Source organism: Anabrus simplex, chromosome 2 (assembly GCF_040414725.1).
Source record: "Anabrus simplex isolate iqAnaSimp1 chromosome 2, ASM4041472v1, whole genome shotgun sequence".
NCBI classification, from domain to species: domain Eukaryota; kingdom Metazoa; phylum Arthropoda; class Insecta; order Orthoptera; family Tettigoniidae; genus Anabrus; species Anabrus simplex.
This window is the reverse complement of record NC_090266.1, coordinates 349033931-349061116: the sequence shown is the minus strand read 5'-3', so window position 1 is coordinate 349061116 and position 27186 is coordinate 349033931.

Genomic DNA, 27186 nt, shown 5'->3' with positions numbered 1-27186 from the left:
ATTATATAATGTGTATCCGGGTATGCATTTGTTTCCTAGTGTGTATTTGATAGGAACTTAAATCTGTTAAAAAGTATTGCCCCTCCACCAGCCCCCTCAGCAGCCGCTGCTGGCTTTTGCACGTGAATCACGCCTGGTGAAGAATTCAAATAATGGCTTGTAAAAGACGACAGTGGAAATGTCTGCTCCTGTAACAACATAGTTCTACGATGTCGCAGAAATGTAACCTAACTCCTTAGATTAAAGCTGACAGGCTCTTTTCAAGGCCGTTCCACTCCGAGTCTTTCTGGCTGGCTGGAACATTGCTTGGTGTTTAGGTACTGGCAGTGCAGCAGGCCGTACCATGAAGTGTGTTTCGTGTGTGTCTCAAAGAAAATATTTCTACTGTTGAGCAAACCGTTTTGTTTTACATTAGGGAGCTCTTTTTTTCGTTCCTTTTCCGATATAATCATGCAAATTTCCTTTCGAGTTGCTTACTTCGAGATGTGTTGGACCTTTAATTATGTTTTGTTAAATTCATTATTGCCCGTTGTAGTTCGGTTGGCTTAAATGTAAAGGATATTCACTTGGAGGTATGCAACTCCTCTTTAGACATTTAAATGTAATCTTCACTTATGTAGTTCGTTCTGGAGCTACAACCTTTTGATAGTAGCAGGCACTTTCTTGTAACGTTAACTTTAAAACATTAAACTCCAACCTTATTTTACTGTTGGTTTAGAATTAGAATAGTCGTTTCGTAATATAAATATTCCACTAAGGTTCCTGGCACATTGCCCTAATAAATTATTATTTATAGTCCCTTCTAGTCTCATTTCTTGGAACGTCTGTTTTAAGTGACGATGTGACCACTACCTTTCAAAGTAAGAACCTAACTTTATTTCGAGTGGTGTGAGTTTAAGATGTTCATTTGTTTCAATATTTTAATTTCATTTGATAATTGTTAAACTTGTGAAATATTTCTGGGTTATTAATTTGTTTGGATACTGCTTTCGGTTCTTAATTTTTTGCTTGTCCTTCCGGCATTCTCCTTCTTTTCTTTCGTTTGGGAAAAGTTGTGTATTTATTTTAACTTATAACCGTACTTGTGGTAAGTTTAATTTTATAAATGTGTGCTCTCTGTACTCTGGAACCTTCACTAGTTTAGATACTCTTCAGGTTCGTGTAATTGTTATTTTTAGCCTCTGAGCAATGCTCATTTTATGTTTATTTCATTGAAACCCCAATTTTACTTTAATAATTCATTTTGTTACGTAATGGTGACTTCTAATTACCTGGCTTTAGGACAACTAATTCCTCCACGCTTCAACGTCTAAATTTTTATTCATATTGTTCTTCATTTTGTACCTTTCTATGGTAGCAGAGCGTGGTTGTTCCTGACGATTTTGAGGTCTTAGACAGTGCAGTTAGATTGTAACAATTAAAGGTGATATGTTATCAGAGTGTACTCTACTAATCCATGTTTTTAAACTGTTTCATGATTCTCGCTGGAGGGGTTGCTCTTCTGTCTTACCTGCACAGGGAAGTATTCTTGTATGAAATTCAGAATAAGGATTCGGGCTTCTTCTTGAGCAACAGCCGGCGACTTTCAGAACTGGCGGAGGTGCCATTCTTGGCCGATAGAGAACTGGATGCATCACTGTCCACAGTTTCTGGTACAATTACCTAATTTAGTCTCTAGTTGAAATTTTCCGGATCTGGGCAACCTTCAATGAGTCAACTTGAACTTCTACAGTCTTTAGTGGTACATTATACAGATTGTGTCGGGTGAAACTCGTTAAACCTATCTTACTTCTGCCCCTACATTTTCATTGATGGCAGGAACAAGTTGTTGGTATTCAAATCAACTTAATTGCTCCTCAAATGGAGTAAATGGACAATTCGCCGATATAGATATTCAAAATACTCCTGGACGCGGCCTTGAATATGATCCTCCTCCAGACCATGTTTTCCGGCAACTATTGTCTAGTGCCACAACCTCTCATGTTACTGTAGAAACAATTCTCGCTATTTGTTGGTAATTTCACTGATTCACCGTTGTTTATCGGAATTCAAAACCACACTGCTGTCCTTGATCTTAAAGCTCCTCAATTCTTTCAAATTATCTTTAAACATCTGGTGTTCTTCCTTAACATGACGTTATATCTATCGCTGAAGAACAGTATGTAAGCACATTTAACTCACAAGTCCCTACTTATTCCATCCCATCACCTGCCCTGACATATTTGATTCGGAAGCACTACTTTCGAGTGCAGCGTCTGGAGGAATCATTCGCTGACTCCAAGTTGTCAGACTCTATGGCAGACTCCTCACCCTTAAATATTACGAACCCTAGACAGTTTCCAGTATTTTAGATGAAGTTTCTCCTGATTAACGTTCTATCTTGTGTCTTGCTGAGCATCCTGTATTCTTCCTCAATCTTGAGGCCATGGCAGATTCAATTGAAGAAGTAAGATATGCCGGCACACTCGGAATCGCTAGCAATCCTCGATATCGTAATTTCTCGCCGTTGCAAATTTCCTTATCGAGTAATTTCCCTGCTTTTCGAGCCTGCTATGGTGCTCCATATCATTTCCGTGACAAATTTTCTCCACCATTTCCTCCCATTGTTTAGTTCACTCTTAAGTTAGTCTCGCATTCACCTGAACTTTTCAAAATTTGGTGTCGGGAGAACATTACCCATACTGCTACTATTCGTTTTCTGTGTCAGCTAATTCGACGTGATTAAAAAACTGAAGGACCTTTAATAGCTTGAAGTGAAATATATATGTAAAACCTGCTCTGACATCTAAATACATTACAGCACTCGAGAAACCACCACAAATACACGCCATAGTGAATACTTCCTTCCTCATAGGGTTAGCGTCAGATAAGGCATACAGACGTAAAACTGGGCCAGATCCATACAAAGTAAAGTAATTGAGAAAAAGCCAGGAAGTTGAATAAGAAAAAGAGGAATATGCTGTGTTGGTTGAACCGAGCTCGACCTGCTCACAATCTGAGAGGCATGGTTCCACCAATGGAACATATCGACGGCATACTTCTAAAAACTCGTATCTCCCAATGCACTTCCTATCCATTTTCTTCCTTAAGACTGGTCACGCCTCCCAGCCACATATGGATGTACAGTCCATCAGAACAATTTTCGTTGTGTTCATTTTCCTATGGTAATGTGTAAAGGAAAATGAACCTTAAATACGTTAAACTGTAGGAGTGCTTAAATTCGCCATGAAAACAACATCCCTACAATACTACATGGTAAGGTCCATTTTCCTTTACACGTCTGCACAGGAAAATGAACACTACACAAAAGGTTCTGATGTATTGCGTATAAATAGGTGGCTGGGAGGCGCGATCAGTGTTAAGGAATATAATGGGTAGGAAGAACATTATGACATACGAGGTTTTAGAAGTAAGCCGACGATATTAGGCTATGTAAACGGTTTTACGCTCAAGTGAAACAAGTAAATTTAAAGACGGAGGAGTACACGACGCAGGACGAAAGCTTGAAGAACGCTATTTCTCTTACCAGAGAGAACCATGTAGTATTTGTACTTTAACTTCCGTGAAAGAGATATTACCTTGCGGTATAAGGTTGGTAACACCATACTTCACATTCCAAACTGAATTTTAAAATATGGCTTTTTTCCTTTCCTTTTGCTACGTGTATCCTATGACGTGCAGGATCAATCCAGAAAATCTGAAGGATATAAAATATCAACTAAAATTCGTCCCAGCAGTGCATCTCCTCTTTATGAGGGATTTAAAGCAAAGGGAGGATAAGCTGAATTATAGATGGATAATTATGACCAGAGTAACCTATATTTCAGTGACGGAAGGTAATTTTCTTTACAGTGTTCAGCGACTATTTTTTTCTTTTCTTGTGATTTGTTACGTCGCACCGACACAGATGGATCTTATGGCGTAAGGAAGTAAGCAGGTATGGCCACAGCATTTGCCTGGTAAGAAAGTGGGAGTCCATGGAAATCCATCTTCAGGGCTGCCGACAGTGGGGTTTGAACCCAAATTCTCCCAAATGCAAAGTGACAGCTACGTGTCCCAAACCGCGAATCCACTCGTTCGGTAGCAAAATTAGTGACTATTAATCAATAATGCTAACAATCCTTTCATTTTTGTTTCGTTTTGGTCAGTAATAATTTGTATCATTCTTTGCATTACTTTCACAATATAGTTAATCGTGGACAGTTTGATGCACATTATCTGTTAAGAAATGTACTACATATATTACCACATTGCATACCACGAAATTGTGAGAGTCAGATAGTTAAGTTCAAGACCATTAACTCATTAATAACAAAACGAAGGTACTTAACAAGGTCTGTTGTACGTAAATTGCAAGTTCCTTTTCTATAGCTGCATTCATGCACTGTGTTCACATTGTATGTAAGTGGTAATAAACAGCCAAAGTTTTCTCAGTTTTCTTGAAATCATGTCAAATGACTTAGTTGTCTTCAGCGTAAGATCATCCATATATTTTAACCAGAACAATAACAAAGGCTATATAAATCAATGCTTTTGCCTGAAAGAGTTTGTCTTCGAGTGTTCACTTTGTAACGTTCCAGACGTCACAGTGTAATTATGTTAATTTTATTATGTGTAATTAATTCAGGAATTTAACGTCATGATATATATCTTGATATGTAATTTTATTATAATTCATGTTTGATCATTTGCTCACTATCATTTCATTACTTTGTAACTACGACTTGTAAACGAGGGCTGAATATCCTAATATTCACTTAGATTCTTGCGACATTCGTTTAAATTTAACTTGCAGTAGATTACCTCTATCTTGCCACATCACCGAGGAAGAAAGAAGGACAAATTTAGACATCAAATTCTGTGAAAAGCGAGCACGTGTTCAAGCGTTGTAACGACAGCTACCGTATTTCGACCAGAATAATTCAAACTGATCACCGCCTATATTTTCAAAGGAGCGTCATGTTGCCATGGATACTGAGTGAAAGGGCTAATAGAAGAACAGTTGATATCTTGGTTGGGACCCATCTACTCTAAAATCTGGAGTGGGGAGAGACGTGTCAACTGATTGGACCACGTGTAGCGACCTGTAATTAGAGCCAGAGAAGGTTATAAAAGGGCGTGTTGGAGCTCTTGGCATCATTCTGCATTCGTTATTATGAATCTTCTTGATTCTTCGATCTTGTATTTCGCTGTAGGTCTGAGAACTTGTCTTATGGTTGTTGTACCATAGTGGACTAGTGTGATAGTTTATCACGTCTACATTAATTACTTCGTTACCACGACGTGGTACTTAGGAATTTCTGAATGAGGGGTGTATAGCCACTCTCATCAGGAAGTACGTACAGCTCGGCTACTAGACCGGTTTGTACCAGTCTAAGACAATAGGTAGTATTAAACTAGATAGAAATGAAACTTCAGGGCACATTTTCAGTAAAGTTGGAAGGATTATTAATTGAGTATCCTCTCCACATAACCCAAGGAGGTTTTTCTAACTATGACTTAGGGCTCATCTCCAATATATGGGAAAGAGCATAATAAAGAGTGTTAGTGTCGAAGCCATCTTCCAATTAGTGGTCGGTGCACTTAGCAAGGCAGGAATGGTATTTAGCTGCAGATGATGATATCTCAAAGACGACCGGTGATGTTCCAGCTACAAGGATGGAAGCTTTCCAAGGACCAGCAGAACAAGACTACATGGTGAGCAAGCGAGTTAAAAATATTGCAAGTTTTCGCGAAGTAGAGTCATTCAACTTTTTGTTAAATTCATTTCCTATTTTAAATTCAGTTCTAGTTAAACCGTAGTCATTTATATTCAATATAATAAATAGTATTTTTCTAGTTCACTTTAATCAATCTGCCTTAATTAGCCTTTCGATTTCTAATTCTCCTGCTTAATGATTAGTGGACTATCACCCCACCCCTGTGATAAGAGTCCGTCCAAGCTTGATTATAAATTTTTATCTTTAAGTCATCAACTTAAAGATTGGCGCCCTTAGCTTGCATGGTGGCATTTCTCGTTCAATGATTGTTCTCAAAAAGGGGAGGTCACATAAATGCCGCTCCGACGTAGGGCGAGAAAATCATTAAGTACGGAGCAGTTAATGACAGTAACGATATCAGAATTCGTATTATGGGCAAAATTTGGATATCCACGTTGCATTAGGAGTGTTTGATTGTGGGGAGGGTCATGGCTGATCAGACGAAAGTGGAGAGGATGTTGCGCAGTGGACGGGCGATAAAAGGCAATAACGTATTGAGTTCAGAGGAAGAGTTGTGTAGTCTAGTAGAGGAAATTGAATATAGAAGTGTAAATAGTATGGAGAGTGAAGGCAAGCAGAAAGAAGTCAGTATGGAGTCAGATGATAGTAGGATGGGGGGCGAAGCGGAAGTAAACACTAACAATGAAAGTAATAATAATGATCAGTTAATGGGAATGATGCAGTTAATGTTGAGTAAGATAGAGGACAGTAAATCTGAAATAAAAAATGAATTGGAACAAACTAAATCTGAGCTTAAAAGTGAATTAGAACAAACTAACACTAAAATTGAGAATATTAAATATGAACTTAAAGAACAGTTAGAGCAAACTAAAGCTGAATTAAGCAGGGAGATGAGGGAAAATAAGGAGGAAGCGAATCGGAGAATGGACGAACACAGTAGGCAGTTACGCGATCTGGTGGTAAAAAATGAACATTTTAATAAGCGATTAGTGGAACAGAAAAGTGAATGTGAACGGCAAGGGAAAGAGGTAGAAGAAAAGTTTGCGGAGCAGAGAAGTAAATTCCTGGAATTAATGGGGAAGGAAAACAACTCTACTAGGGAGGAAGTAATGAGGCAGGTTACTAGTATTGATAAGAGAGTTGAGACTCAAAAAGGAGAAATACGGGTATTCAAAGACCACGTCCAACAAGAGATTGACACAGTAAAGCTTAGAATAGAAGATGAGACCCGGGCAAGTGAAGAAAGGTTTGCGATAGCTGAAGAGAATAAGATTGAAATTAGGACACTGAAAGAGAAGCAGGTTAATTTGGAGAGCGAAATTGATAGGAGAGACAAAGATGTAGAATGCCGGATGGAGAAATCAGAAAATCAGTTAAAACAGGTGGCAAAGGATAAACAGGTTTTCACGGGAAAGCAATGTCAAGGAAATAGCTACATTAGGGAAATTGAACTACCTAAATTTAATGGGAAACAAACGAACCCGCTAGATTTCCTTAAGATGATAGAAAAACGATTTGAAAAGCGTCTAGATGAAGGGTCTATGGACTGGGAAGACGTTATGGAAAATATTGACCATGCTTTTGTAGGAGAAACTCGGTCTTGGTTCATGGTATATAGGCAAACGATGACGAACCTGAAAGAATTCAGAAATAAGTTCAGAGAGAAATTCTGGAATGAAGCGATACAAGCTCGGGAGAGAGAAAGGGTGGTATTTGGGAGGTACAAACAGCATGAGGGAGTTACTATGACCGAATACTTCCTGGCCCATGTCATGATTTGTCAGAACTTAGATGGTATAACCGAGGGGTCTGATGTAGTTAGACTACTTTTGAGACATTTTCCGGACAGGGTGAGAGAAGCGGCCTGCATGCAAAGAGTTGGTACCATTCAGGAGATGGAGAACCTACTAGGCAGTTTTGATGCTTTAGGTAACCTTAGGAGTAGAACGGAGAATATTCAGAACTTTAGTCATCACAACGGAATGAGACATAACGGAAGAACACAGAATCACGAAGCTCGCAATCAGTTCAGACCTCAGCATAACAGTAGGAGCGGAGCACCTGAATATAGGACAGGAAATTCCCAACGGGGGCCAGAGCAATGTACTAATGAGTCCAACGTCAATACACAAAGAGGACCTTTAAACTAACTAGAGGCTGTAATCTTAGGTCAGAATTTCAGCCTAGTACGAAGGTAGCGAAGTGTCTTGTCATGAAAGTGTTACCATATGACCTAGATGTTAGAGACGATTTGTTGTATGAACCCGAGCAGAATAATGGAGATTCAAGTAATAAAGTAGTCAATCCCGTTGTTAAATTGAAAGTCTGGGGGGCGTGGGTTAAAGTTTTTATTGATTCTGGTAGCCAAATATCATGTATTAGTTCTCAGTGGTATGAGTCATTAGTAAAACAGGGTATTCAGTTGGAGGAAATGCCTGTTAAGTCTACTTTCATCATTACGGCTGTGGGAAAGAGGTCTAAGCAAATTTGTAAACAAGTAGCTGTTCCGATCTGTATTAATAATTTTATTAGCGTTCAGATATGTTTGGTAATTCCGCATTTGATATTTGATCTTATCTTGGGATCTGACTGGTTAAAGTTAAAATTGGCTCAGTTAAATTACAATGATTCAGTGCTAAATTTGAGGTGGAATAATGAGGATATCAAGGTCAAGTTTGAGGAGGGAATTCAGAGGAAAACGGAAGTTAGTTCAGTGTGGAGAATGAGAGAGGTTTCTAAAGTTAATGAAGAGGCTAGTGAGGGCCTGAAGTTGTGCCAGTTGTGGATTAATGAGGATTAAATATGTGGCTTGAAAGAAGCCGTAGGTAGAAATCAGTTAAATGAAGTCCAGAAGGACAAGTTATTTGAAGTGTTATATGAACACATGGAGATTTTCTCTGAGAAACCTGGTGTTACCCATCTGTACGAGCATTCTTTTTCTGTGCTGGATAAGAGTCCATTTAGCGGACCGCGGTATCCGATACCACACAAATATGCCATAGCCGTAGAGGATCAAATTCAAGCTATGTTAGCAGACGATGTGATTGAATTATCAAACAGTCAATACGTTAATCCCTTAATTGTCGTGCCTAAGTCTGATGGATCAATACGTTTGTGTATTGATGGCAGGGAAATGAACAGACGTATTGGTGCTGATCAGTTGAGATCACAAACCATTGAAGAGTTGATACAGAGTTTTCAGGGTAAGAGTTGGTTTTCTACGTTAGATCTTAGGAGTAGTTTTTGGCAGATACCTTTGAGATCAGAAGACAGGCCTCTTACTGCTTTCAGCTATAAGCATAGTTTGTACCAATTTAGGCGTGTTCTGTTTGGGACCCGTACGAGTTCGGCAGCTCTAATTCGCGCACTAAGTATTGCCTTGGGAGATGATACTGGAGAATATGCTACGATTTATATCGATGACTTGGTAATAGCATCTAGTACCTTTGAAGAGCACTTGGACCACTTGGAGAGGGTTTTTTTCTAAATTGGAGTATGCTGGTTTTACTCTGAAACTTGACAAATGTGTTTTCAGTAGACGAGAGGTGACTTTTTGGGGCACCGTGTATCGGCAATGGGAGTGACGCCTTAGAGCACAAGAATTGAAAAAATATTGAATACTACGACACCTAGAAATATTAAGGAGCTCAGATCGTATATTGGTGTATGTAATTTTTTCAGACAATTTGTAGTGAGATTTGGTAACTTACTAGAGCCATTTAGAGAACTATTGAAAGCTGGCAGTAAGTGGGAATGGACACAAAGTCATGATAGAGCTTTCCTAAAATTAAAAGAAGGATTCATGCAGGCGGTTGTTTTGAGATATCCCATGCCCGATAGGAAGTATGTGTTGCTGACGGACGCATCTCACTGTGGTATCGCTGGTGCACTATGTCAAGTAGATGATGATGGTAATTTAGGGATTGTGTCTTTAGCTTCCAGAGGTTTAAGTGCTGCTGAAAAGCGTTATACTATAACGGAACTTGAATTCCTAGCTATCGTATACTCTCTAAGTAAATTTAGGATGTATGTTTTAGGTACCGAATTTGAAATTAGGACGGATCATCATGCTCTTTCTTTTGTATCCAAGTGTAAATTATCATCTAACAGAGTTAGTAGATGGATACTCGCCCTACAAGAGTATGATTTTAAGGTAACTCACATTAAGGGAAAGAATAATGTCCTTGCTGATTTATTATCACGTGATCCGAAGTGGTGCGAAGAAGGTAGCCTTCTAGAGCCACGTGAGGGCATTATTATATGTACATGTTTGTCTAAGGAAAATGAAACTGCTCTAAATAGACTACGTAACCTATTGGTTGAACAGTCGGTAGACGAAGAATGTCGGGAACCTTTGTCTGTACTTCAGGGAGGAGAGCAGCTCACTGTGTCGCATGGTAGGCACACGTACAAACTGGTTAACGGGTTTCTAGCCAGGAAATGTGGCGAGGATCTCTGGGGGATTTGTGTACCCAAAGCGCTACGTGTGGAATTGATTTGGTTTATCCACAAAGAATTAGGACATTATAGAGCTAATAAAGTTCTGTATGAGATCCGACAGAATTTTATATGGGACAAGATGGGAAGAGATATAAGAAAAATTCTTTCCACTTGCGATCTGTGTCAGCGTAGCAAAGTTCCTAACCGCTATTTACCAGGACCTCGTTAGGCAGTAATCTCAGAAAGACCTGGTGACTTGGTGTGTACTTATCTGTTTGGACCTGTGGTAAAGGGACAGTTCGGCTTCCAATACATTTTAGTCATTATTGATGCCTTCTCGAAGTTGGTCAGATTATACGGTATGAGAAAAGCCACTGGAAAATCTTGTAGTCGTATAATCCAAGAGAAGTATACCCCTGAATTAGGTACTCCTCTTAGAATATTATCAGACAGTGGACCACAGTTTATTTCGAGAAAATGGAAGTCCATAATTAGAGAGCTAGGTATTACACAGGTTCATTCATCCATTAGGTACCCTCAGGGCAATATGTGTGAGCGCGTTATGAAAGAGTTATCTCGCATGTTTAGATGCTTAGTGTTCGATAAGCATACAGCCTGGGTGGCTCATTTATCCCGTATAGAAACATGGATCAATGCAGTTCAACATGAAAGCACTAGATTGACGCCGTCACAAGTTCATTTTGGTCGTAAGCCCCAGAATGAACTAGTTAGAGTGTTAGGTTTGCCTGAGGAACTACCTCGTAATGCTGAATTTTACGTCCGACTGGCACGGGAGAACCTGATTAAATCTGGAGATAAACGTAAAAGGCAGCAGAAACGTAAGGTACTTGATAACTTTGAGGTAGGTGAGCTGGTTTTAGTTAGAGTTCCCATGTTGTCAAACAGTGAGGATAAGGTAACAAAGAAATTTTTTTTCTTTTATATCAAGGTCCTTATAAAGTACATAGAAAACTAGGACCCTGTGCTTACAAGTTAGCGGATGGCGAGAGCGTAATGAATGGTTCATATAACATTAGTAGTTTACGGAGATACCTGTCGTGTGAGGTGGCTGAACCGGATTGTGAGAGATAGGTCAGTAACACGGGGAAGTTGCTACCTGTTATGTCAGACTACGAGCGGAATGAGTTTACCTCTCATTGTGGTGGTATTTCCTAGTTGTGTTTGTAAACAAGGGAGGTGTTTGTGTGTAGCGGTAGAGTTACGCTCGTTCATTGACGATAGATCGTCTGTTTTCTGTATGTGAGGCCATGAAATTTTATATCTTATCTGTTTTCTGAGATGTTACCGAAGGCTAATTAAAGCTGACGACGGCAAATAATTAATTTTCCCGTATGTGCATTTCTAACTTGCAATAATTTTACCGTGAGCTTAAATCGCGTGTGTATTCGTGTGAAGTGTATTGCATACTGCTTCAAGATAAGGTTGAAACATTCGAGAGAGTGATTAAGGTGTAAATTGGTTGTATCATTTGTTTTCCATGGTTTTAATGTAAAAGATTGGAAGAGAACGTGTTACTGCTATCTAGCAAAGAATGTCGGAAAGATGGAGAGTAAAAGGACTAATAGACACTCGGGAGAGTTTGTAACCTGTATTGTATATATATTATGTTATATTCTCAAAGATAATCTTGTTTTAAAAAAATGGAAAGTTGCTCATGTTGGGCATAATTTAGTATCTAAATTTAAACGAATGTCGCAAGAATCTAAGTGAATATTAGGACATTCAACCCTCGTTTACAAGTCGTAGTTACAAAGTAATGAAATGATAGTGAGCAAATGATCAAACATGAATTATAATAAAATTACATACCAAGATAAATATCATGACGTTAAATTCCTGAATTAATTACACATAATAAAATTAACATAATTACGCTGTGACGTCTGGAACGTTACATACGCCCCCATGAGTTCTTAACAAATATCACATGAGTTGAGAACTCACACACTTACTCCCACATTGACATGAAATACCTCTATTACCTGCCCATTACGAGCGACATTATTTTCATACAATTAATTATATCTCACTGTCTCCATCTCACTCTTAGACTGCTTACCATTGCGAATGTCTGTTATTTCAGTTCATCTTGGTTTACATTAATTACTTCGTTACCACGACGTGGTACTTAGGAATTTCTGAATGAGGGGTGTATAGCCACTCTCATCAGGAAGTACGTACAGCTCGGCTACTAGACCGGTTTGTACCAGTCTAAGACAATAGGTAGTATTAAACTAGATAGAAATGAAACTTCAGGGCACATTTTCAGTAAAGTTGGAAGGATTATTAATTGAGTATCCTCTCCACATAACCCAAGGAGGTTTTTCTAACTATGACTTAGGGCTCATCTCCAATATATGGGATAGAGCATAATAGGGAGTGTTAGTGTCGAAGCCATCTTCCAATTAGTGGTCGGTGCACTTAGCAAGGCAGGAATGGTACTTAGCTGCAGATGATGATATCTCAAAGACGACCGGTGATGTTCCAGCTACAAGGATGGAAGCTTTCCAAGGACCAGCAGAACAAGACTACATGGTGAGCAAGCGAGTTAAAAATATTGCAAGTTTTCGCGAAGTAGAGTCATTCAACTTTTTGTTAAATTCATTTCCTATTTTAAATTCAGTTCTAGTTAAACCGTAGTCATTTATATTCAATATAATAAATAGTATTTTTCTAGTTCACTTTAATCAATCTGCCTTAATTAGCCTTTTGATTTCTAATTCTCCTGCTTAATGATTAGTGGACTATCACCCCACCCCTGTGATAAGAGTCCGTCCAAGCTTGATTATAAATTTTTATCTTTAAGTCATCAACTTAAAGATTGGCGCCCTTAGCTTGCATGGTTGCATTTCTCGTTCAATGATTGTTCTCCAAAAGGGGAGGTCACAACTTCAGCACTGACTGTGGATTGTTTGAACAACAGTTATTTTCCAATTACTACACTTATTTTTTAGAAGTGTATTACCTCTAAACTTAACTTCAGAGAGAAATGTATTTGTCCTAGACGTTATTAGATCTAAATTTTCACAACGAGGAACCCATCACGTATCAATTACGCTCAAATTATCCATCGTAAGGGACAATTATTTGAAGTGTAAAGAGCAGCGAAACTGTTTAAACCAATAAGGAAGCATTATTAACAAATGACAAAGATGATCCCGATCATGCGGCAGGATTGTTGTAATCACAGATTTCGTTGGCTGAGTAAGATAATGGACGGTGTTACGCTAAGACAACCAAGTAATATTAATAAGATTTCTAGAAAGAAAGAAAGAAGAATCTTTGGCACATTTTTACTACCTTCCCTTTAAATTCGACTATGCATGCCGCAATATGGGTGGTTCTGGAGATAAAATATTTAATTCCCTAACAATTGGAAATAAAAATCTGCTCCATCGTAAATTTCTTTAATTTCGTATCCAATCTTACTTTTGAGTGAACGTCCCATATACTATGTTACTAGAGTTTGCCGGACAGGCAACTTCCATCCGCTCACTTGTAATTACTGTTTAGTGTACGTGTAGGATATATTCAGGTCACGACGTGACTGTGCACTGATTCAACTGCTCGCAAGACCCTTATCCAATCAGCAGCAGGCAAATGGGAATCATAATTCTCATGAAATGGCAGTACTCCATTACACATGAAAAATGTGTAGTCGAGTAATTAACTACACTTCAGGTTTTACTGCCGCATAAACGCACTACGGAACACGAGAGATCGTTTTTGAAAACGCATGAGAACTGATTTCTTCTTCAAAGTCGAAGTACAATAGCTAATATACTAAAGTTTGATATTATTGAATTTATTGAATTTATTGATAATGATTATATACATGCCACTGAGGCTGAAAAGCCCCTTAATATAGCGTCTACTTATAACACAATACAAGTTTATGAATATACTAACTACATTTTATAATATTAAAATATTAAATTAAACATTAAACTTAAAAATTAAAATACAGATACAAATTCCAATAAAATTAAAACATAAATCATATAAGAAGTAATAAATTATATCATTCGATTTTTTAATATTTTAGGCTACAAGAATCTCAGGAATACAAAACAGAAACAATTTTCTTAGAAATATACATATTTCTTATTTTTAGACACAAGAATACCTGATCTCAGCCCCTTGCGTACTCCTCCAGGAAGATAGATGATAAGGACTGCTTTAGTTGGGTGCAGTTCCTGTCATTTGCGAAACGGTGAAGATTAAAGACATTGAAGATACGGGATGCAGTGCAAACAAAAGATTTGTTAAATTTAGTGGTACGATGAAGGGGAATTTGAAGGGTACATTTGTAAACCTATTTTCTCTGTTATGTACTGACTCCATAGATTTAAATGCATTATATAGGTAGGGTGGGGCCTTCAGTTTGAGAATTTTGTGCGTAGCAACGGCTACTGAGATTTCCCGTCGTTCATGGAGTTTCAACCATTGCAGCTGTATGTAATAGGGTGTTAAGTGTTCATCACGCCTGGCACTTGTCACGTAACGAACACATGTGTTTTGTACCCTCTGTAGTTGTATGTTCCAAGTTTGAGATAAGTCGTTGTATACGACTGATCCGTAGTCAATTATGGGGAATATAAGATTTGAACATGTAGTTTCCGCATAAAAGGTGGTGTACATGACACGTTACGTTTCAAAGTATGCATGGATGACACAACTTTTCTGATCACATTTGACGTATGATCAGACCAGGATAGGGTTCTGTCGAAAATGAGTCCTAGATTGTTAACGGTGTCACTATAATGGATATCTGAATCTAGTATTTTTATTGCTGGGAGGGATTTGAGGTCAACAGTTTTCAGGAGTTTTAAGTAACCTATGCAAATAAGCTGGGTCTTGACCACATTTAATTGGAGGTTATGATTTGCGCTCCATTCGATCAATCGAGAGATATCATGGTTGAAATGCATTATACAAGAAGGTGCGTTAGTGGGACTGAAGTGGAAGTAAGCTTGTAAGTCATCAGCATACATGTGAAAAGTACTACTTTTAAAGACTTCAGAAATGTCATTAATATAAATAGAAAAACATAAAGGACCGAGGACTGATCCTTGTGGTACGCCACAGTTTACTGATTCCCAGGTAGAGGATCGTCCGAGCGAGTTAGCCGCGCGGTAAAGGTCGTGCATGTTTAATATTACATTTGGGTGATGATGGGTTCGAAACCTACCGTTGGAAACTCTGAAAATGATTTCCAATATTTGATCACATTCACAGCAAACAAAGGCCCGGCCCGTACCTTAATTATGGCCGCGACTTCTATATTCTCAGTTCCAGCCCGTTCTCAAACAAGTGACGCCGAAATCCTGTTTGTGTTAGTGGGATGATAGAATACTACCGAGGGAGTTGGCCGTGCGGTAAGTTGCGCAAAACTATGAGCTTGAATTCGGGATATAGTGGGTTCAAACCCCACGGTCGGCAGTCCTGAAGACGGTTTTCCGTGGTTTCCCTTCTTCACACCGGGCAAATGCCGGGGCTATTCACTAATTAAGGCCACGGCTACTTCCTTACCACTCCTAGCCTTTCTTATTCCGTCTTCACCGTAAGACCTGTCTGTGTCGGTGCGAAGGAAAGACAATTGTAAAAAGAAAACTACAACCATATAGAGCCTACTATTAATGAATCAAAAAAGTACTTCTGGCTGCCCTGTGTTCACCTTATCTCCGTTTCAACACATACACGAAGAGGGACTGTACACGAGTAGCACTTTAAAGTACATGTCACTTACATAACCGAAGTAACTCATAGTGCATTACACCGAATTAAATCATTCAAAACTTAATAAAGATAATTTTAAGCTCAAAAGAAAGGGTTTTACAGTAAACTCTGAAATTAGCTAAAATATCACTATTATATTTTAAGTGCAAAATATGTTTCAGATTTAGGTACCGTATTGCTGAGGGGTGATAGTTCGGGACTAGATCACTTTAAGCATAAAAGATGCTGCGCACGATGAGTCGTGTTATTGCCAGGAATTCTTGAACATATTCCGCGTTCATGAGAAGAGTGTGGTTCAAATACAATGGGACACTGGCTCATTTCGGACTGAATCACAAACATTTTTGAGCGTTATTTTCCCTACTTTTTAGACTGGTCGTCGAGCCGGTTCGTTGGCCAGCATGGTCATTATATCTCACGCCCATAGATTTGTATTTCATGAAGACGTTGATGTATTAGAACCCCACACACCCTTCCCGGGCTTCATTAGAAGACCCAAGCATAATAATGCGTCAACGTAACCTGACGTACAACCACGGATGAGACTATATCGAAGAGCGGCCCGAATCGCTAAAACGGGCTTCGAACTGCCATCCTCCTACTTTCTTGACAAACCTCGGCGTACTCGAGCACGTGGGGGGTGGTAACGTTCGAAAAAGAAAGTAAATAAAAAGTACTTAAGATGGAGTCTTATCTAATGTGAAAGTAGTATTTCTGGGTTCAACTATTTACTGAATACTACTTATCACTGCAAGAAATTACAAGAATCATGTAATGGGGTCCCGAATATCAATTTATACCTGAAATATGATATAAGGAGAAAAAACACTATCACAATAAAATCTCTACACATGGAGGAAGGAAAAAACAGTACGCGAATTAAATTGTCTCGCCTGAAGGGCGTTCAATGATCTCACTCAGCACAGGCTTCATTTCGCAATGAAGTATAATCAAATTCTTGCAATTAATTATCATCTATATTTCTGTCGGTAATTTGCTTTATTTCGGTCGATCACCACCATATCATTTGAGAAGATGTTCCCTACATAACACACTCTATTCTTAGCACGTAATTAACCGGTCTCTACGTTATATAATTAACACATGAGAAAAATATTTACATTAAAGAAACACACATCAGTGAGCAAAATTCCTCTGACTCACCGTAACCCTGACACCAAGGCAAACAAGGATGCAAATCGGTTCTGTTTGAACTCAAAGAAATAAAACAATACACTGAACAAAATTATATGTACAATATGTAAGGAAAACATGGATGTCACTTTCTTCTGCACCCGGCGACAGCTTGATTCAAGCTTGCGCATGCCGGATCATCCTGGCCATCATCTGGGTTCAATCAGGTCTTCTTATGACTGAGAGATAACATCTGAAAATCCCTAGCTATCCGTTGCCTTGTACACATGTATGTGGGGGGTATATACATTAACTACCATCTGCATTATCATTATATTATCATTTAACACAAGTGTACCTAAACCGAACTATTGAAAGAAAATACAGGGGGGTAATCCAAGGGACCATAGCTTTTAACTTCACTACACAGAAAGTCTCCGCGAAGGGCACCAGAAGAAAACAAAATGCTCCTTTGTCAAGCCGGAAGAATGGTCACTTGTCACTCTCTCCATTCACGGCCAAGACGGACCGTAAACTTCTAATTACAGCCACTATTTCCCTTCGTAGGCTACACTTTTATGCCCCAATTCATTTAATTCATACCACCGCAGAGTTCCCAAGAAATATTATTTATTTACTCTCTATTCTCTCATTACTCACTTCGATTATCTTGGGGCATTATAACATTCTAATTCCTCATTTCATATATCATCGTGGACCCTTTTGGGCGTTCGGCTTTCTCATTACTTCACATACCGCGTATCCCAGTTCCTTGGTCATATGGCTATCATTATTCCTATCTGAAACCTTTATATTTCTCTTAGCTCACTGTAAACATTCGGAAAACTCTTTCATGCACCCAGTACCACAGTACTTCACACTAGTTTCGCACAAGAAAGAACGCTCCAGACAGATTCTGGTAAAAATAAACAATGAAAGGAAATTTTCATATTGTCCCGAACATTATCTACCAAAAACACAATTTTGTATCTCGGTCAGAACTCTTCACCCTTGCTATTCATGCCTCATTAGTACGTAACAACTAGGCATGTATTGTCTAAATGACCCGTGAGTTCCCCGGCTATTTCTCTACGTTAACCATATTGAACATTAATAGCAAATTCTTGGACATGGTATCCCTCATTCATCACTCAATACTGTGTCCAACCCGCTTTAGCTGAACTCAAAATGCTAATCTATCCTTATTCCCCCTAGGCACTGGCATATTACTAGTAACTGACAAACTACTGCTCACGAAACACTTATCAGAAAGAAAAATGTGGTTCGTCCTGGAAGTTTAGCTCTCTTAATTTTACGTTAACATGACAAAGGAAAACTTAAATTCCGTACTAGGACATGCATTATTTACAGCTATTTTGTATTAAACAAAAGAAATTCCTCCATTATGTCAACTCGGTTATACTTTATCGTGCTAAGAAATAAAGTGATATCAACTCATCTGTTTGGTGGTCTTTTTTCTTCCACGGAAAACCTATGGTAGAGTTCTACACGTCCATCCCTTCGGCGCCATAGACGAGAGTATCAGCCTTCGAACCTGGTCTGCGACAGTCCATAATCCTGATCGGCTCGTTCAACTGCTACAAATCTTGAAATAATCGAAATGGTACCAGCTTCAGCCCTCGTCACACGTGCCCTGTGTCTACAACGACATATACACAGAATTTACGCAGGAATTTCCCTTATGGAGGCTGATCACTCTATTCAAGGGCTGCATGCATTAACACAGTGAGTAGGGTGACTCATAAGGCTTTAGAAATTCTCCGAATAGCGGATTGTCCTTGTCGACTCTATTCTATCGCCGAACGTTACTGCTCCGAATTGGATACCACTAATTTAATAATAATAATAATAATAATAATAATAATAATAATAATAATAATAATAATAATAATAATAATAATAATAATAATAATAATAATAATTAGTAGTAGTACTTTATGCCGGCATTGTTCATAACCAACTCCGGCTATTCATTTTTACAATTTTTTCTAGCAGCCTACATAATTTACGCACAGCACTGAGACACTAGCCTAGGATTGATTGGCTATTGTTCAAGTTCCTAATACACAGTTCATAATGTGTGTTATCGGGTTATGAAGTTTTACGACCTCGACGGGCACAATAACTTCGTCTTTGTAAGTGGTCACGAGACTCTGCTCAGCGAGGGCGAGCACAGGCCTTATATTGTTAAATCCCTGGCCCTTGGGGTGGGAGACTCCTTCACGGTGAATTAAGGAAATCGGCCTCCGTTATTAACTGGAGTTCAAGACATTTAAAGAGTGCGTATTGTGGACCTCGATTTACCTCTTTCACTCGAGCCAAATGCAATCACAATACGATCGGCAGTTTTTAAGTATTCAAGCTCCAGCTTTTAACTAGGGTAATCGCGACCCTTCGTGGGAGGAGTTAAATTTAGGCGCAATTCTCAGCTTGGGGGACGCGGTGAATTCACACGTGTTAGAAATATATTACAGATGGACATCTCGTGACTTCAATTCACCCCGTGAGTAAAGTATTCCGTATTTCCTGTCTGGGATACACAAGAAATTTAGCTCTAATCTTTGATGTGTCCCACATATTTTTCCTATGTCTGGATCAGAATAACACATCATTTTGCGCCCCAAAACTCAACGTTTGCACACGTGAAACATGCAGGAAAAACAGGAAGTTTCCTCTGTTAGTGGAACCCTGTAACTAGACCACACATCTGGGCGTATTAGACTGTCCGTTGCGTCACATCTTATCTCCTACTTTGTCTTACAATTGAGAGCGCTTTTCTCGTGGGGCTTAGTTTCAGCCACACCTTCCCATTGTTCGCCGGTCTAACTTTTGCGGGTCAGATTCTGACCACGCGCAGATTGAGCCCCGGGATATTCCTTTTACCCAAAATGCTATAAATAACGTGCTTTCTGAAATTATTTAAATAGGACGGGAAGATGCAGATTCTGTCAATGAACTGTACAGGACACTGTACGGTTTCAATACACAGTCAGAAAAATCCTGGTAGCATTACTGCGGCTGTTGCAGGTAAGACCCTCGATCAAACAGGTGAAGAGTTCTTAACCCAACGGTCCGTGGTCTCACGAGTACAAATTTCTCATGTTCAAGGAAAAATTGGGAGGTAAAAATGACCAATGTTATTGCACCTGATTGTCTGAATGAATTAAAAAACATTTTAGAATAATTTAGTATCATGGTTATCAGTACTTATGCCAGCAACCATGGAAATGTACAACTTTTCGCAATAATAATCCATTCTTCTTCATAAGAACGTGGTATGCAAACGAATCTAACAGATATCCGAAGTCTCCCAAGTGAAACATCTGAAACTGTTGCAGATAAACATTATGAAAGTACTTGCTGATAACAATATCTCAAGAAAGGTACGTAGTTGCATTTGACGGAGTCAATGCTACTGCAAATTTTGGTGGTGTTGATAGAGACGGCTGAAACCTGAACTGTGTGATTACATTCTAATAAGTAGGTATTCTTGCTATATACTGCATAATGCTGGGAAAGCAGCTTTTGACATTCTGAAGTTGGTGTGGAAGTATACATTCATAAAGAATGTTCACATTTTTCGATCTTTTCTGTAAGAGTGCAGAAATTAAAGGAATTTAGTCAGTTTGTAGAAGCAAAATACCAGACAATTCTGTTACACACTAAAACTACTATAGATGGTCAGGTTGTGAGTTTCAAAAATAGGAAATTCCTCTCAGTTTCAATTATTGCGTAGATGGGGTGAAAGTTCCTTATGGGGATCATTGTAAGTACCTAGGTGTTAATATAAGGAAAGATCTTCATGGGGATAATCACATAAATATGATTGTAAATAAAGGGTACAGACCACTGCACATGGTTATGAGGGTATTTAGGGGTTATAGTAAGGTTGTAAAGGAGAGGGCGTAAAAGTCTCTGGTAAGACCCCAACTAGAGTATGGTATCAGTGTATGGGAATCTCACCAGGATTACTTGATTCAAGAACTGGAAAAATCCAAAGAAAAGCAGCTCGATTTGTTCCGGGTGATTCCCGGCAAAAGAGTAGCGTTACACAAATTTTGCAATGTTTGAGGTGGGAGGACTTGGGAGAAAAGAGACGAGCTGTTTCACTATGTGGTATGTTCCGAGCTGTGAGTGTACATATGGCGTGGAATGACATCAGTAGACGAATAGGTTTGAATGGTGAAAGTAGGAAAGATCACAATATGAAGATAAAGTTGGAATTCAAGAGGACAGATTGGGGCAAATATTCGTTTATAGGAGAAGTTCAACAAATTTCCAATTTCTTTGCAATCATTTAAGAAAGGCTAAAAAACAACAGATATGGAATCTGCCACCTGGGCAACTGCCCTAAATGCAGTTCAGTATTGATTGATTGATTGATTGATTGATTGATTGATTGATTGATTGATTGATTGATTGATTGATTGATTGATTGATTGATTGATTGATACTTGCACCTGCAGTCGAGGGAATTTTGAAGATATATGATACTCTAACCATTTACTTCTTATCTGAACAGAACTGCTCTGTAAACGTTAGTCCCATTTTAGATAACACTTTGGCAGGATGTTATTTACATTTCGTGCACATTATAACATACTGTATATATCATGTTCCAGTGTTACTTTGATTAAAATTAGCGCTGATTTGACTAGAAATAAGTCCTGAGATGAACAGAAACTGGTTGGCTGGAGAAGTACCGTTGAAATCAGGTGGACTGTTTTCAATGGAAATGTCACATATCGGTCGTCAATATCGGAAAATAGTGAAATTTAGGTTCTCTATTTCTTCAGCGCAGAATAAAATTGTTGATCATTTATCTGAAGAGAAATAAAAAATACGGAATGCAAACGTGAGAACAATTGAATAACGCACATACGGATCTGGAGGAGAGAGCGATTGAGTACATATTTCGTTATTTTATTTAATAACTCTGTTTCTCAACATGTTTATCGTTCTTGATCTTTACATATGGATGTAAAGTCCATCAGAACAATTTTCGTTGTGTTCATTTTCCTATGCTAATGTATGAAATTGTTAATTTAAAATTTAGTGCTTGACAATAATGTATTTTAGTGTACCATTTGCCACCGAGGTAGACACCTCATTTGCAAATAAAGAGATTTTGATTTGATTTTTGATTTGAAATAAAATTAACCATAAATACATTAAACTGTAGGACTGCGTGAATTCGCCATGCAAACAATATCCCTACAATACGGTATGGTAAGGTCCATTTTCCTTTACAAGTTAGCATAGGAAAATGAACACAACGAAAATTGTTCTGTTGGACTGCATATAAATATGCGGCTGGGAGACGTGACCAGTCTTTATGAATATAATGGGTAGGAAGAGCATTGTGACATGGAGGTTTTAGAAGTAAGCCGACGATATTTTCTTTAGAAATGGTCAAGCCAGGGAAAATTATGTGAAACAAACCACTGGATATGAATCTCCCCTGTTTTAAAACTTTAGTGTATGGTAACCTCCAGTTTTTAATTGTCAAACATTGTAACCCGAATCGAAAGCCTGATGAAAACGGTTTAACGGTGTTGAGCAAACTTTATTGACTGGATGTTTAAAAATGTCGGTATTTGACAACATCCGCATAGATCCAGAGGCATAGCTGAGTGAAAACGTCGGAATGGTACTTTATTGACAAGATGATTCACCGTGGGAGCATATTATTCACTAGCTGAATGCCATTTAGCATTACTGTATGATGAATGACTGTGTTACCCTGCAGGAGGACCATTGTCGTACCGTGGGGAAGGGCCTGAGTAGAAATGGTGTGATGAATATTATCCTGTCTTCCGGCGCCTTGATTAACCTTCAAGACAACCAGACGTAATCCTCAAGGATAAATAGAATGACTTTTACAAATATAAAGCAGACATAACGGCCGAGCAATTTGACGACGTGGTTTGAGTCTCCTTCATTGAATTCTTTCACTATTTTGACATCTTTGATGATGCGTATTGCAACAGCATGAAGTGTCTTGGATATCCCTGCCTGGTTTTCTATACCTGGCTATGAATCTCTGTTTCTCTCTCCACCAAACTTTGATGGGTTCTCGGCACCAACTCCTTGGGGAGGGATATTTTTAATTAATTGTGTTTACGTGGTGGTTCGTACAGTGGTGTGTTGTGCGTAAATGGTGGGCCACTTCACGACTCAGAGGAATTAACCAGATAAGATTTCCAGCCCAATCGGTATTTGAATCCCTGGCCCTCCGTACTGAGCGACGCTACTCCAACCACTCAGCCAATGACCTAATGTTTATCATTATTCAATTGTCTGTGCATTTCTCAGCAATCCCTGACCTATTACAACACAAATCCCTCACCGGCTACAATTCCAACCAGGTTATCTCAAAATGAGGTTCTCTATAGAAATGTATACCGCGCAGCGAATTTTATGCATTTCAGTACGTTATTCACGTTCATTCTGACCAATAACACGGATGGTCAGCTTAGTTGAGAACGTCTCTAAGAAATCGACCTGATACCTCTTATGAAATTTTTTCCTTCGTATCAAAACACATCGACAGGCAAGTCACCCCATTGCATGTTATACATCTTATTCCATATTGACGATTATCACATTATAAATAAAAAGTCTTATATAATCCTTCTTTTCAGTGCAAAACTAACATCTATATTAGATGGGACGACGTTTATACATGTTTCAGCCTATCTAAAGGCCATCCTAAGTAGCTCAAATATTACATTTAAGCAAACAAATAAAAACACTGATGAAGTGTGTGGAATTAAAATACAATGATCTTGATTGTCATATTAAAAACCTGTTTAGGTGGAAAAATCCTCTCGTTTAAAAAATCGTTTGGTTGACATAAAACTTTCTAAACATTTTAAAAAGTGGAACGCTGTGCAACACAGTGTTCGTTGTATTTTAATTTCACACACCACATCAGTGTTTTTATTTGTTTGCATACATGTAATATTTAAGCTTCTACTGAGGCTGGCCTTTAGGTAGGCTGAAAGAAGTATAGATATCGTCCCATCTAATATAGATGTTTATTTTGTACTGAAATGGACCTTTTATTTGTAAAGTGAAGACATAAATCACCAGTTCCTTTCATGTCTGGCACGTACGTTATGACCGAACAAGTCACGTAGTTTTCAACTTGCATTCGGGAGAAAGTGGGTTAGAAACACACTATCGGCAGCCCTGAAGATGTTTATATGTGGTTTACACCAGGCTGTACGTTAATTAAGGCCATGATCGCCTCCTTCCCATATCCAGCCCATTCCTATCCCATCGTCAGAATAAAACTTATCTGTGCCGGTGCTACGTAAAGCAAACTGTAAACAAAAAGAAAATACTTATCTTATAATTTCTCAAGGTCTACATCTGATGAATTTCGCTGCGATTCCCTCTCATAATCCTCACATTTGGTTATATGATACTTAAAATTCACCATATACGACTCTATTCTTGTCTAAAACTATACGAAATTTCATCTAAAACTTTTCAACAATTGTCAACACTTCGCTCTTCAGAACGTTTGTGAAGCGTCTGCCTTACATGCTGATCAAATCCAGCTCCATTATTTATGCCCATTTTAATATTGTTTTGAGAGCTTTAATCTATATCTATATATATATAAAATAGCTTGTCCTGACTGACTGACTGATTCATCATCGCCGAGCCAAAACTACTGGACATAATGAAATGAAATTTTGGGAATGGATTCATATTAAGATGTAGGTGCTCGCTAAGAGAGGATTTTCGGATATTCCGTTGCTAACGGGGTGAAAAGAGGGGGTGAACTTTTAAAATGAGTGCACCTATATCTCAAAACTTTAAAAGTTTACAAATGTAAAAATTGGTATTTAGAATCTTCTTTGAAAATAATGAAACACGTATTTTTTTGTTTTCAGAAAATCCCAATAGGAGGGGTGAAAAAGGGTGAAAATGGGGGAAAATGTGTTGAATGCCTTTAATCAGGATACCGGTACTTATATCTCAGAAACTGAAGATATTACAGACCTGAAAATTGGTACTTTTGATCTCTTTTAAAAATAAAGAAATACGTATTTTTTGTTTTTGGAAAATCTAATTAATGGGAGGGTGAAAAGGGGGTGAATTTTTAAAATTAGTGAATCTATATCTCCAAACTTTTAAAGTTTGCAGACGTAAAAATTGGTATTTAGAATCTTTATTAAAAATAAAGAAACACGTATTTTTTTGTTTTCGGAAAATCGCAATAGGAGGTGTGAAAAGGGGTGAAAAAGGGGTTGAATGCCTTTAATGAGGCTACTTATATTTCAGAACCTGAAGATATTACAGACCTGAAAATTGGTGTTTGGGATCTCCTTTAAAAATAAATAAACACGTATTTTTTGTTTGTGGAAAATACAATTAATGGGGGGAGGGGTGAAAAGGGGGTGATTTTTTAAAATGAGTGTATCTATATCTCAAAACTTTTTAGTTTATAGATGTAAAAATTGGTATTGGTAGGTGTAAAAATAGGTATTTAGAATCTCCATTAAAAATAAAGAAACACATATTCTTTTGTTTTCGGAAAATCCCAATAGGAAGGGTGTAAAAGGGTGAATAATGGGTTGAATGCCTTTCATGAGGATACTTATATTTCAGAACCTGAAGATATTACAGACCTGAAAATTGGTATTTTGGATCTACTTTAAAAGTAAAGAAACAGGTGTTTTTTCGTTTTTGGAAAATCCAAATATTGGGGGGTGAAACCGGGGGTGAATTTTTTAAAATGAGTGTGTCTACATCTTAAAACTTTAAAATTTACACATGTAAAAATTGGTGGTTAGAATCTCCTCTAAAAATAAAGGAACACGTATTTTTTTGTTTCCAGTAAGTCCTAATAGGAGGGGTGTAAAAGGGTGAAAAATGGGTTGAATGCCTTTAATGAGGATACACATATCTCAGAAACGAAATATATTACAGAACTGATAATTCGCATATGGGATCTCCTTTAAAAATAAAGAAACACGTATTTTTTAGTTTTTGGAAAAGCCAATTAATGGCGATTAAACAGGAGTGACAAATTGGGGTGAATTTTTTGAAAGACTATATCTACAGAATATCTTGGAATCGTAAAATGTTACAGACGTAAAAAGTGGGTGTAAATCTCCTGTAAATGTAAAGAAATATAGGTTATTTGTTTTTGGAAACTCTACTTAAGGGGAACGCAAAAGGGGTGAAATTTTAAAATGAGAATTTTTACGGATATCTAAAAAACTTAACATGTTACAGAAGTGAAAAATGGTATTTTCTTATCTCTATTAAACATAAAGAAAAGTGTATTTTTAGTTTGCGGAAATACCACTTGGGTGGAGGGCGGGGGGGGGGGGTAAAAGTGACTGAAAATGGTGATGAATTCTTTTAATTAGGCTACTGATATCTCAAAAATGAAGATGTTACAGACGTGAAATTTGATATTTGCAATCTGCTTTAAAAGTAAAGAAACACGTATTCTCGGAAAATCCAATGAAGGGAGGGGGGTGTGTGAAAGAATTTAAACATTAGTTGACGTAATTGTATGAGAATACATACACCTAATACTAAAGTTGTTACAGACGTGAAAATTCGTATTTGGATCTCCTTTAAAAACAAAGAAAAAGGCGTTTTGGTGGGGAAACCATCTTGGAGGGCGGGAGTGTAAAGGAGTTGAATTCCTTTCATGAGGACACATAAATCAAAAACTGAAGAAGTTAGAGTCGTGATAATTGGTATTTAGAAGATCCTTTACTATTAAAAAAACAAGTATTTTTTTGCGGGAAAATTCATTTAGGGGGAGGAGAGATTATTGTGAAATGAAGTGAAAAAAAGTAAATTATTTTTATGTGGATACTTATATCTCAAAACTGAAGGTAATAGACGTGAACATTGGTGTTTGGAATCTCCCTTAAACATAAAGAAAGAAGCATCCTTTTAATTCTTTTTCGGGGGGGAGGGGGGTGGCTGTAAATAAACTTAACGGCGGTGGGGTGTAGAAGGAGGTGAGACCAATTAATTTTACTGTTATTAATGTACTTATAAGGATCCTCCGTTGCTCAGGCGGCAGCGCGGCGGCCTCTCACAGCTGGGTTCCGTGGTTCAAATCCCGGTC